The following is a 13494-nucleotide window of genomic DNA, read 5'->3' as shown; positions in this document are numbered from 1 at the left end:
CTGGATGGATGGCCTCGGCCGGCCCGGCCCCCCGCCTCAGCTCGCCCGCCCGCGAGCCCGGCTGTGTGTTTTGGAAGCGGCGCAGCGGGCTGCAGCCCGGTGACGCCCGGAGCGGGCACCGCCGCCCTTCCTTCCCCCCGGGCTCGGGCGGCGGCGCGGCGGGTCCAGGCGGGCGGGGCGCGGGCTCCCGGGCGGAGGGCGCAGGGAGGGGGCGCGGGGCCGGGCGCGCCGGACCGGGCGGGGGCCGGAGGGCGGGGGCTGCGGGGTGGGGGCCGCGCCGCGCCCGCCCAGCCCCACGGCCGCGCCGCGCCTCGCGGGACAGGTTGGGCCGGCGGGGCGGCGCCCGGCTCCGGGGAATAATGAGTGTCTGTCAGGCCGTCCCCGGGTGACTGGGCGGGGCGGGGCGGAGGCGGCGCGGGAGGCGGGGGCGGCGGGGGAAGGGCGCAGGGCGGGGTGCGTGTTTGCGCGAGTGACTCGGTCGACCCCTCCGGCGGCTGCCTCCACCCAAGTGGGTGGGGACCCGCCCAGCCCGGGCGGCCGCGGCGGCTCCTCTCCCCTCCCTGACCCTCCCACCCCAGGTCCCAGCCTCTACTTACCCCGCCAGCCCCGGGAGGCTCGCAGAGCGAGCGGCGCCGGCGTCATGTGACTGCCCGGAGTCGGTGCCAGGAGCCAGAGGGGAGCCGGGAGCGGAGCCGCGCGGACCGGGCCCGAGCCGGAGCGCAGCGAGTGCCCGCGAGCCGAGCAGCGCCGCCGCACGCGCGCCGTCCCCGTCCCCTGCGACCCCGCCGCCGACGCGCCCGCACCGGGGCGCTGACATTGCTGCGTTCGCGGGGTGCAGGCAGCCCGGAGCCGGGCCTTGATTTCTGGTCTGCAGCGCTCAGCCCTGCACCTCGAAAAGTAAGTCCCATCTCCCGCACCTTCCCTCCTCGCCCGCCTCCGGCTGCCCCCTTGGAGGGCTCGTCCGGTTTCCTATTTTTCATGGGGTGCTCCGGGAGCGGGTTGGGGGTGCAGGCGCCAATGGGCTCGGGAAAGTGCAACAGCTCCTCGCAGCCGGCCAGGGGTGGGGGCGGAGAGGGAGACGAGGGGGAGGAAGTCCCCGGGTTGAGCGGTACAAAGTGTGGGATCGGGGGGAGCCACCATGAGGATCCGGGGGCGCGGGGGAGCGAGGCCGGCAGCTCCCGGCGCGGCGCCCGGCGAGGGCGCGGGCGGGGGCTCACCTGTGTGGTCCCCCGGCCGCCGCCCGCCCGCCCGCGAGCCCCTGCAAAGCCCCCGAAATCTCAGTGGTCTCCGCGTGTGGCAACGTTGTTTGGAGAAAGGTAGCGCCGAGGCCGCGCTCCTGCTCCTCCCCCTCCGGGTCCCCCACCTCCCTCCCGCGCCCTCCCCCTCCCCGCCCTCCGCCCGCGCTCCCCGCCGCCCCCCTTCTCGGACGGGGCGCGCGGTGGCTCGCCCGCCGGAACAAACTTGGAAGAGCCTCCCGGTCCCTCTGGGAAGAAACTTGGGGCCATTGGGACTGGAGGCAGCATCCCCTTCTCGGTCCTGGAGCCCAGGAGCTGCCGGGGCGTCCGGATCCCCGGGGGCTGGCCGGGCGAGGAGCGTCCTCCTCGGGGCACGGAGGGAACCTGCCGCAGTGCCTGGAGCAAAGATTGCAGCGTGGCCGGAGGCGGCGGCCGCCCTCGGCAGCTGCCTGCAGTTAGGGACCAGAGCCGGGCTGGGAGCGAGGGCTTGATCCCCAGTGGCTTTCCTGGAGACGGCGGATAATTCATACCTGGAATTGCCATAGCCACCTCTTGGGCAGATAACCGGAGGACCTTTTTGGCTTTAAATTTCCCAACAACATAGGAGAAAAGCATGTGAATGGGACTTGTCTTGAATAAGGCAGGTTAAACGGAAATTGGAAATTGCACACCTTTTTTGTATTTCACTAAAACATATTTTGCACTGAATTTTTTTTACTAACTCACAATGTATTTTTCCACGAAGATCACCAAGACACTTTAGAGATCTATTGATTATGTTCTCACAAGAGTCTGGTATATGGGGGGGGAAAGAGTCTGTAATTATTATTTATTTAGGTTTTGTACCTGTAATTATTAGCAAAATCAAGTGAGGCATAGGGCAGTTGTTCATTAAAGGTTTTTCCACAGAGCAGTTTTGTGATGTCCCTTTTTTGAGTGCTTGATGAATGAATCTGAGGAGCATTTTATTTTTAAGAGAAATCCATCTGAATGATAATCTGCCTAACCTGAGGGAAGGCTTCCTTTCAGGGAAAAGAACCAATCTGATCGCATTACAGTATCCAAAATTTTGCGGGTATTTTTTTAAAGAAAGAGTGGAGGAATAAGTTTCTTCCGGCTTGAAACATGGAACATGTTAGTTGACCTTAGGCTGTTAACAGAAACCTGAAATGAGATGTTTGATTAATTTAAACTCCCTAGAGAAACATCTCAATTTCTACAGTCAGTGGGGTTTGCTGCAGAACCATTAGAAGGAAAAACCGTGATGTACTATTAGTAAGTTCAATTTAGAGACACTGTGAGGGGCATTTGCTCGCATGCAGGAGAATGCAAGTACAAAAATTCTAATTTGACAATAACAAAGAAAAGTAGCTGCTTAGACTGCAAAACCTTGTCAGATATAAAACATAGCTTCGGAGAAAGGTTGTTGCTTTTTTTTTTTTTTTTTTCACTGCAAAGTTTCTAATTAAAACCCAATCATCTGGTTGCTATAAGGAGAGTGATGCCTTTTTCTTTCTTTTTTAACCTGGAGTTATGTCTACACAGAAATTCTTAAATCTCTGATAATGGAAACCTGAGTTAAACAGTGCTAACAAAATAAAGAGAAATGATGGGAAAGGGAATATGAATGGATTTTACTATCTTAAAAATACCTAAAGGAAATATTTTGGCCTGTCTTATAAAAATTGATACTCTGTTCTACAGATTGTATAACAATTTTGGGTTATATTAAGTGTCTGGAACAGAATCATATCCTCAAAAGGTGAATTTCTGTAGACGTGCGTACAGATGTGCAGCTGTGTGCAAATATTTTTATAATTATGCAGTTGAAAAGGACAGTGAAAATGTGAGGTGACTAGCTGTCCACACTTTGCCTTAGAATTTAGTTATGTGGCTAAGGACACTTTTTCAGCTGTGTGGTATAACCCAATTGTCATCTGAATTCTTAACAGCGGTGTTTTATCTTCATTTTCCTACTGATGCTCTGAGGCTGAATAATAATTATTACCCTAACCCAGAATTTGATCATGGCTAGAGACCAGCCATTGGGATGGGGGATGTGGAGACAAAAGAAATTGGTAGGGAGACTGGTGTTAATTAGGAAGGTCTCTGCTGCTTGAATATGATAAAATCCCATGTTCACTTATGTTTACTGTATGTGGAAGCTCCTATTTGTAAATAGGGCAGGTCCCCTGTATAAAGCTGGTGTTATTATTCACACCCATAGAACAAACACCTCCACCCCCCTGTTGTTGTCTTTAAAAACTCCAGCTGCTCATGAATATAGGGTCAGGGAGGGCCGGCTAAATGTTTCTCTGTGCTTTCTCTCCAGCACAGCCAGCAGAGCTGTTTCCTGTTCTTTGTTTCAAGGCTGGGGTTTGCGTCATACATTCCAAGTGGCATATGTGTGCTCTTTCCTGTTTCAGGCTGTTTTCTGGTAGATCAGTAGCCCAGACCAGGCTTTGGTCCCTGCCCCTAAACTCCCTATCCCCACCCAGGGAGTTATCATGTCTCTACACACTTGCTATTGCTTAAGATGCCTGTGTTATGTCATAATGAGAAGTCAGTTAACCTTTTTACATACACCCTTTGCCTCCAGCGTGTTTATGTGGGTGAATAAAGACTTTTACCTTCTTAAATTTATCACTGCCAATTGTGACTTGAGACTTGCGTGCATATTGGCTAGAAGTCTAAAGGAGATTTTGTTTTGTTTTTTTGTTGGTTGGTTTTTATTCTTGTTTTGAGGTGCATAGGGTGTTTGTGTTGAGATAGGCATTTTGCCCTGAAGCTGTCCATGCTGGGTCAGGATTACCACCTCATAGTTCAGAAGACCTATCCTTATCTGAGAGATGTGGCCCATCCTTGTTCACCTGTAACAAGGGATGCTCAAGGCATCGGAAGCGCCATGGATAGAGAACGAAAGCAGCCTTGGCAGCCTGTGCTGACTTGAAAGTCTTGCCTATGTTAAGGAACAAATCTTTAGAAAAAGTATTAAAGCAAAACAAGATATATGGGGGGGGGGGGGGGGGAATCCAGGTTCATGGCTTTTTAAAGACAAACACTTGAGTACTAGGAGAATTTTTAAGGACAAAGATTTGACTGTCTTCTACATCTGATTTCCAAACTATTTTAAGAATAACCAGGTCAAAGAAAAGGAGAACTGGAAATAGGAAATTAATTTAATGATAGTTAGGAAAAAATTTCAACCTTATATTTTGAAAACAGGACAATACCCCTTATTTTTATTGTCTTACAAGAACAACTTTCTTATAACCCCATTTTTTTTTTCTTTTTTGTATATTCTGCCAGTTGTGGGTTAACTATTTAAAACCTATTTGAACAAATTATTTTTCTCTTGGTTCGTCAGAAACAATGTTTTAAAGAAATGGTTGGAAAAAGAAAACTTGGCAAGTTTCTTTTTTAAAGTTCTTAGTTTTGGATTTTCTTTAAAATCTAAAGGAATTACTTACAATATTATTTAATGGAATAATTAAATAAGGCAGCAAGTTAGGCCATATTCTTCCAAAAGTTGATGATAATGGTACTTTGATTTTAATGTTTTGTTCCGCCACATTCTTGCTTTATGGATAAATATACATATGATATTAAGAAAACTAGGATCTCATAGTAGACTACTGATGACTTTCCTTGAAAAAAGATGGGAGTTTTGGAAAGTTTCAATAACATTTTTTTTCTTCTTTGGATGAAGCAAACTTGATTTATTAGCTGACTTGTAGGACAAGAGGCCTTTCAACTATAATTCATAAGTAACCCACATTGAAGCAAGTTTTGTTGTTTTGTTTTAGTTCCAAAGTTGTTAACAATCCAGATAGATTTGATAGATTGAGGTTGGTTTTTTTTTTTTTTTTTTTGGCTTACCCCAAATCATTCTTCCCTCCTCATTTGTGGGAAGAGGGAGGTGGTTAATAGAGATTATAAGGAGCTAATATATTCTATCAGGGGGAAAAAAAAACACAATTCTGCAAGCTTCTAAATGCTAAGCTAAACAATAGGGGAAATGATAACAGTCTGAAGTTACTACAATTACAAAAAAAAGGAATAATTTTATCTCTTGACCATGTAAATCATCATTCCTAATTCAATTCCATTTTATCCTCTTCCCCTTCTTAATACTTCCAAATCACCATTTTTGCTGTAAAATGAACAGCTTTCTTAGGTGGTAATTCTTACTCTATTTTGAAGAAAAATAAATAAATATAAACAACCTCATCTTCTGAATACTAGGAATTACATTATTCTGGAAATTGGGTTTCTTTCTGAAGTGCTTCATTTATCATTGGTTCTAGCTTTTTAAAAAAAATCCCTAGAATCATAAAACAGTTGTTACCTGCTTTGCTAACATGTAATGCTCTAGTCAGAAATCATCGTGGAGTGAGGTGGAAAGGAAGGGTTATCATGGTTTTTAGCATTCTCATTTTCCAGCTGATCTGTCCCTTTCTTAGACCCTGTTTGTCCCCTGAAGCAGAGTTCGAGACAGGAAACCAGACAGCAGTCTATCCCGATAGGGGAGAGCATTGTCCAAAGGAGGTAGCCCCACTCCCCACCCCACCCCGAAACCCCACCTCTTTCCTTGACATTTAGCAATAATAAGAGAGACATAATGCTAGAGCCACCGTTTCTGAACCAGAACTAGGACTGTTTTCTCCCAAATTAATATATATATATATATATATATATATATATATATATATATATATCCTCTTAACTGGCTGTGTGCTTTTCCTGAAAAGTCACCATAATTCAATGGACCATTTTTAAAAATTATCAGTATATTTTGTACCCCTCAGTCAGAGTGTTTATAGTAAAGTTCTTTCTCTAACAAAACAGGTTCCTGGATCTTTTTGAAACTCACTCTATTGTGTTGCTAGGCCAAATACCTTATCATTCCCCCCATCTAATGATTAGGGGAGCTGGAGACAGAATCTAGCACAGGGGTGGGCAAACTTTTGACTCGAGGGCCACAATGGGTTCTTAAACTGGACCGGAGGGCCGGAACAAAAGCATGGATGGAGTGTTTGTGTGAACTAATATAAATTCAAAGTAAACATCATTACATAAAAGGGTACGGTCTTTTTTTTTTTTTTTTTTAGTTTTATTCATTTCAAACGGGCTGGATATGGCCTGGCCCGCGGGCCGTAGTTTGCCCACGGCTGAAGCAAGTTAAGTGGCTCTTCAGCCCATGCATTCCTTGTAATCCTGGATCTGGCTCTTGCCCTGATTTCCATGTAGGGGGTGTTTTCTGCCCCCTTCCAGGAGGACCCTGAAGAGCCCAGATTAGCTTGAGGCATGCTCTAGATCAGCGGTTCTCAACCTGTGGGTCGCGACCCCTTTGGGGGTCGCCTAAATACATCCTGCATATCAGATATTTACATTGTGATTCATAACAGTGGCAAAATTACAGTTATGAAGTAGCAATGAAAATAATTTTATGGTTGGGGGTCACCACAACATGAAGAACTGTATTAAAGGGTCGCGGCATTAGGAAGGTTGAGAACCACTGCTCTAGATGGTTACCAATCTCTGGCAGGCTTGAGGATCTCCAGGCATGGCCTGGAGCTAGTCTCAACCCAGATCAGTGGAGTGCGGCCAAATGTAGATGTAGGAGATCCAGTGGACATGGAGGTGAGTGCATCTACCCTGGAGAGCGACCTGGGAATCGGGTGTGGGTTTTTTTCTCCTTTGGCCTATAAGCTCTTTATACTAATTACTGTTCTTTGAGTCTGATCACTGAAATCCACTCCTTTATCTGTTCCTGCACTTTATACCCTGGTACCTTCCAAAGCATTGCACCCCAAAAGGACTTTCATTAGTCAGTTCAAGTTCCTGCTCCACTTAGTTCTCCAAACAAGGGAGTTATTCTCTCCTGAGCCTCCAGAAGTTTTCACCTTTACTTTGGGTTTTAGGTTTTAGAAGGTGATTTTTCCAGACTAGTTTCACTGTGTGACACCTGGTAGGAGGTCATTCTGTGGCCCTTGCCCTTCCTTTTATCCTAGCATGTGAGGAGTGTAGATTGACATCCATTCATTTATTCATCTCCCAAGTGTTCGTTGAACACCTACTCATTAGAGCTAATCTCAAATTATGTGCAGTCATTCTTCTTAGTTGTGCCTCAGGATGGAGTCGGTCCAGAGTGCTCTAACCAGAAAGGCGTTTTGAAATCTTAATTGCCCGCTGGAACCTCCCTTGGCCCTGCCAAGCGAGCATGGGCCGGTGTGGCACTGCGCTCCACACGTCCCACACCCTCCGTTACCAGGGAGTGACCCCGATGTGAGATGATTTCACTTAAAAGCCGGTCCCACGGCACAGACTGAAGCAGAACAGAAAGAGCCCTGGTCTACAGGCAGACACGCTTTTGTTCTTGGCTGCAGCTCCAAGCAGCTCTGCAAATTTGGGCGAGCCATTTCACCTCCGTTCCTCCATTTCCTCATTTCTAAAATGGGGATGAGGACCTGACCCTTCCACCTTTGTACAGTGATTATGAGGATTTCCGTATTTACTTGAGTAGAGCTGCCAATTTTCCTCGGCAGTTTTATGGACCAGTTGCAGGTGCATTGGCTAGGAAGAATAATAGCCTAATTTAGGGCCTTCAGAGCGTGTCTTTTGATCTTGTGTCCAAGCATGCACTCTACGAGAGAAGGTAGGCATCAGGGACCAGTTGGGAGGGACTGAAATCGCAGCTACTGTAAAGACGCTGTCCCCCAATGCCCTATGCCCCATGGACAGATCTGTTCACAGAAATCGCTATCCCACTATTGCTGTTTGTGGTGTGATGTTGTCCTCTGCCGGAGGAAGGAGAGTGGGGAAGGAAGTAGCCTTGAAGTCAGGCTACTTTGGGTTCAAATCCCAGCTCTACAACTTAGCTGCTGTGTGATCTTGGGCAGATTACTTTGCCTCTCTGTTCTCGTGTTCTCATCGGTAAAATGGGAAGGTCGTACCGACCTTGTGGGCTTTGAATGACACAGTCCTTGTAAAGAACCGCCTGCAGATTGGCAGTCATAAAGGTGGTAAGGATCAACAGGACACCCCTGGTTTTCCTTGGTCAAGGGAAGTATGCTCTTCAAAAAAAACCTAGTGTTTTTTTGTTACACATACACCCTCCCTCCCTCCTCATGCAATTGCCTCTTCTCTCTCTCTCTCTGTCTCTCTCTCTCTTCTATTTTAGGCTCTCAAACAGTAGAAACCTTGACACTAGACATGTTTAGAAGATCTCTCTGTGTGGGTAATAAAATATTCTTTGAGGATGAAACTGATAAGGTTTCTGGAGGACCCCTAACAGGCAAGATTAAGGTTAGGAGCAAAAGCTTTTTATTTTATTTATTTTTTTAAAAGAAGTTTAGTTTCCTTTAGGGTTAGGTCTGGTCTGCCTCATGCCCATTAATTATTTAAGGGAGATTCCAAGTCCATGCAAAGGGAAAAGCAAGTGACTGTGGAACTCTTGCCATGGACTAAGTTCTCTTATATTGGCTCCTTGTGCCTGACCAAAAAAATGTCCTTTAGTGGACAAGCCTGATCTCCTATGGGGAGGGAGGCCTCCAAGGGAGTATACTGCATGCTCAGGTGCTGGTCTGAGACCTACCTTTGGCAAGTGAAAAGGCCCAGCCTAGCTAGGTAAGAAGGCGGCCTCAGAGGTACCAGGGTGCAGTCAGCGGCTGCACAGAGTGGGCAGGGCCTTGAGCTGGTCTTTGAAGAATTAGGAGGATTTAGATAAGCCGGAAGGGGACGGGGCATTCCTCGCGGGTTGCCCAGCATCAGGGCCAAAAATGAACAAAGGCATTGGGGGTGGGGGCCGGGGCAGCCAGCATGAAGGGCGCTTGTTGGAGCAGGGGGGCAGCTGGTTGGTAGAGGGGTGCTGAGCATGGGTTCTTGAACCCACTCCCCAAGCCCTGGGAATCCCGTTGGAGGGAGGAAGGTCTGTGAGCTTAGGAATGACTAGATGAGTAGAGGGCTTTGAGAAATGTAGGAGGCCAGGGGATTGGGATGGGTTGGAGGTGGGGAGGCCAGTGGAGGAAAAAACTCCAGTAACAGGGTCCTGAGGCACTGAGGTCCTGGCCTCGGATGGCAACTGCAGAAATGGAAAGAGGTTTCCATGCTGAATGACCAGAAAAAAGAGCAAGTGGGAGGTGGGGGGGGCAGCCTGGCAGCCTTTTCAAGGCAGGAGTGAGGAGGAGGACTTGGTTTGGGGACATGTTGAATTAATTCTCTTACATAGCCGTGGTTCCAGTGCTTTTCTCTTCCCTTTTTGTGTACTTTGAAGGGAGAGGGCAGTATTAGCTCATGGTTCATATCCGAAGGTTCCGGGGTGCTATGAGATAAACTTTTAATGGAGAATTCGCAGGAGCTCAGGGAATTGCCAACACCCTGACGATTCTTTCTGGTTATTTTTAAGGTTCCAGCCATCACTGCTGAGGCCAGAGTTTCCAGGAACTAGCTGCTGGCTGGAGCCAATTGGTCCCTCCCAGCCTCCCACTCCCTCCAGGGTGGGGCCCCATGGGTGGAGGCCCCTGAGGGTGGAGTGGGGTGGGTCTCCAGTGATAGGGCACCAGCAGAGCGAGGCAGCCTGGCCTCACACCGCCCTTCTGGATTTGATTATATAACACTCCACAGAAGAGGACTGCGAGGGCTTGGGCAGCCTTATAAGATACAAAGATACGTGCACAGCAGGATTATGCATCATGGGAATTTTTCAATGGATCTTGGGTTGCTTGCCTTTAAAACTAAAATACGAAATTGTCAGCCTAAAGGAGGAAAACAAGCGTGTAACCCTAGTAGGGAAAATGACGAGGGTTTGCTAAAGTTTCCTTTAAGAAAGGTATGGAATGCTACTAACCACAGGTGGCTGTGAACTTGAGAGTTTACCTACCGGGTCTGGGTTGGGTTTCCCCACCCCCACCCCTGCATAGCCGGACCTCCTTCTGCTAAAGTGTAGGGATTGTGCCTGGTTGTTACCTTTGCACCTGTCCTTATTTACATGCAAAATCAATTGCTTCACTCCGTCTTTCCGAAGTACAGGGTGTGGGCAGAATCTTATCTGAAGCCGTGTCCTGTTTGGACAAGTTGGACTCGCCTTGGCAACTGTCCATAGGGTGGAGCAGATGGGTGGAGGCAGGAAAGTAAAATTGGGTGGCTTGTTAGCCGAGAGAGGAGAGAGGGCGGATTGTTTGCTCACTGGATCATTATATTTAATCTGAAACTAAATAATTAACTTCTTTGCCATCTACAAAGCATTTCGATGCAAAATAACTAATTTATGAGGGGCAAAGATTTAGAAATACTCCGTGGATTTTTTTCCTCTTTTCCCTTTCGAACCAACTAAGAGAAGACTGAGGTAGGTGGCAATCATCAAGTGATATGAAAACGGGACGCATTTCCAGGTAGGTGCCAGCCTTCGGCGGTTCTGGAAGGAGCCTCCAACTTCAAAACGCCTGCTTACATCTGTTGCCTGGCCCCGCGTGTTGTCTGGCCAGAGCAGCTGCCATAAGTATTCAGCTCCTTGGGAGCTTAAAGAGTTTGGGTACAGAAGTGAAGAAAGAAAAGTTTCTTTGGAAAGGAAGTTTAGCTACAGGGATGTTGCCTGCCTGGTCTGGTCCTCTTCCTGGCCAAGAATTACACACACACACACACACACACACACACACCACGGAGATTGGTTTGTTAGGTTTTCTTTTTCCCCCTGAAGTTCCTTTGGGGAGTAAAAAAGTGGGGAGAGAAACATGCTTCCTCCTTTAACATCCAGATGCTTGAAAGAGTTAAAAGCTGGGGGTGTGGAGGGCGGTAGGGGGCACTTACAGAAGATGTGTTGATTTGATTCTACTGTTTTTCTTACACCTGGCTGAGGGCAGCTAGGAAACAGGTTTGCTTTGAGGGAGGGAGAGAATTTGGAGCCTTAGGTCAGGTCAGGCTGGGTTGGGAAGGATAATGCAGGGACCCTTTGAGGATATAAGGAAAGAAATAAAGATATGGAGGAGAAGGCATAACAAAAAGATGAGAAGAGAGGATGTCAGAGCAAATCCTGCTATGTCACCAAGAAACTTTGCTTCAGACACATTATGTTCGCATCATATTCTCAATCTCTCTCTCTCTCTCTCTCTCTCTCTCTCTCTCACTCACTCACTCACTCTCCCATCTAAAGAAGGGGCAGTCATTTATAAAGTTGTTTTTGTAATAAACATGCTCTGTCTTCTAGACAGGCAACGTGGAAAGGAGATTTGGTAAGTCGTAACCTCGGTATGTTAAGGGCTGTGTGTATTTCTAAGCTCTGTAGCACACTGCCCTCATAAAGCACAGACGACTGAGTAGGGTGATGACGTGCAGCTATATTGCTTCTGAAACATCATGTAAATGATCCACTGAAGCTTTTTAATACATAATCATGCAGTTTTCCATTTTGGTAGAAATCTGACCCTTATTTCAACATCTGAAAAGTTAGAAATAAAAGTGGGGAGAGTACGAAGAAAACTGTGTTTCTTCCTTTCGGAGGAAAACCCAGCTGTCTTGGCCCTTCCCAGCAAAGTAACATAGTTGGGAAAGATGACATTTGCTCCAGTTATGGAAAATTATTTTGGCAATGATGATGTTTCTATATTTTTCCTTTTAAGCACCTCAATAACTTAAAAAGGTTTTTGAAACCAGTTTTGCCCTTTTGTTTCTCTTTTAAAGCCGTTTTGTTATCTTGGGATTGCTTAGTTTAGAATATATTTCTGGTAGGCAACATACAACCAAGATGTAAATGTGTTTATGATTGGAAAATAGCTGTGAGAAAAAACAGAACCACATTTGGGGCCTCCTCGTGTCTGTGATACCCACATAAAATGGTTAACAGAATTCCAGAGCCTGCTTAAAACCCACTAGGTTTAAAGACCCTGACTGTTGGCAAACTCAATTTGCTGCCAGTATCTCAGTCTATAATACCTGTTGGAGGGCGCCACCTACTGGTTTGACTTAAAATTGCTGCCAGTGTTGTGTAACAGATTTTCTGCAGAATTTGTGGTTTTTAGCATTCTTTAAAAATGATGGTAACATCCCCAGAGTACTGAGTTGCTGGTGGGGAACTAAAGCCACTAAGTTAAGAGACTTCAGTTCTTCCCGTGTTCTGGCTGCTTCTCAGTTCTCTGGAAGGCATGTTAGAGACCTTGCGGTCACTCTTCTCTGATCCAAAGATAGTCTGTAGTAGTGGCAAAGTGGTCTGTCTACCCAGAGGTAAGCACAGTGGGTCCAGGTATACAGGCTTTTCGCAAATAAACCAAATCCTGATTTGTGTTCATATGTTTGATTCTCTTCCTAAATCCGGTTCCTTTCTAGCTGAGCCTCCCCTCTCATTTTTTTATTGAAAGTTTTAATTGTAGAATTCACTCTAAAGTTGGCACACAGGTGTATAGGAAGCTGTCACATTCCCACCCCCACTGCCAGGAAGCCCTTGTTAACAGATTAGGGTACATCATTTTCTTTGCATGCCCTTTATCTTGTGCCCTATCCTGCGACTAGCACTAAAAGCATAACCGGTCATTTTAGAAGCTACCACGTAGGGAACAATGTGCTGTTAGATTTGATTCTCTTCCTAGTGATATTTGAACTTTGCACAGACTTTTTTGTTGTTGCTGTTTTCCAGTGATACATTATTTAGTTAGGAGTTTCGAAATGAGGTATTCTAATCCTCCCATTCCTTCTTCATGTATTAGCTGAAATACTTCCATAATGAGAAATACTAATATTCCCTCCGTCACTACTGAGTTTCTCTAAGGCACAGTCTGAACAAATGGAAACATCCATTTGCAGCTCTTTTTAAAATAAAAGTAAATCGGGTTTGGTTAAACAGATGCTTTATATGAGACTTTTCTCTCTTAGGGTTGCAAGTCTTGCAGCGCACTAACTTCCTTAAATTTAGATAAAACAAAAATTAAAGAGTGAAAGTAACTTAAGTAATGTCTCAAAATGATACAAGAACGAGCAGGTTAATGTGTAATTCATTTCTAAATGGGTTCAGTGGTCACTAGGAAAATTGATTTAAGGCTTTATGGGCTAAATGGTGGCGTTAGCATTTGAACCAAAATGAACTCCAGAGCCCATCATCTCACGTCCACTGTGCTGCTCTCACTGGGAGGAGAGGGTGCAGGTGAGGTGAGGAGAGGCTAGGAAGCTCTTCCCGTGGTGCAGTTGTAAAGTGACCCGGCCCTTAATGAGATCTCATGGAGGACATAGGCAGCTGTGAGCTCTTACAGCGACTTTAATCTGAGGGTGTTTT

The 13494-nt window shown here is 46.7% G+C and overlaps 1 protein-coding gene across 4 annotated transcripts in view; it reads left to right on the top strand.

Annotated features, from left to right (window-relative positions):
- Positions 1–562: 562 nt before the first annotated feature.
- The window catches only part of KLF3 (KLF transcription factor 3), a 33624-nt gene continuing 20692 nt past the window's right edge, over positions 563–13494 (top strand). Inside the window, exon 1 of one of the 4 annotated variants that reach the window (XM_059673399.1) lies at positions 563–897. The gene's annotated coding sequence lies outside the window, so the exon portion shown is untranslated. Of the gene's footprint in view, positions 898–10412; positions 10628–13494 lie in introns of those variants that run through there. The other 3 variants (XM_059673372.1, XM_059673389.1, XM_059673380.1) reach the window with 3 other exon arrangements.

Source organism: Myotis daubentonii, chromosome 1 (assembly GCF_963259705.1).
Source record: "Myotis daubentonii chromosome 1, mMyoDau2.1, whole genome shotgun sequence".
NCBI classification, from domain to species: domain Eukaryota; kingdom Metazoa; phylum Chordata; class Mammalia; order Chiroptera; family Vespertilionidae; genus Myotis; species Myotis daubentonii.
Note: the sequence above shows the minus strand (reverse complement) of the source record. Positions and strands in the feature narration are given on the sequence as shown.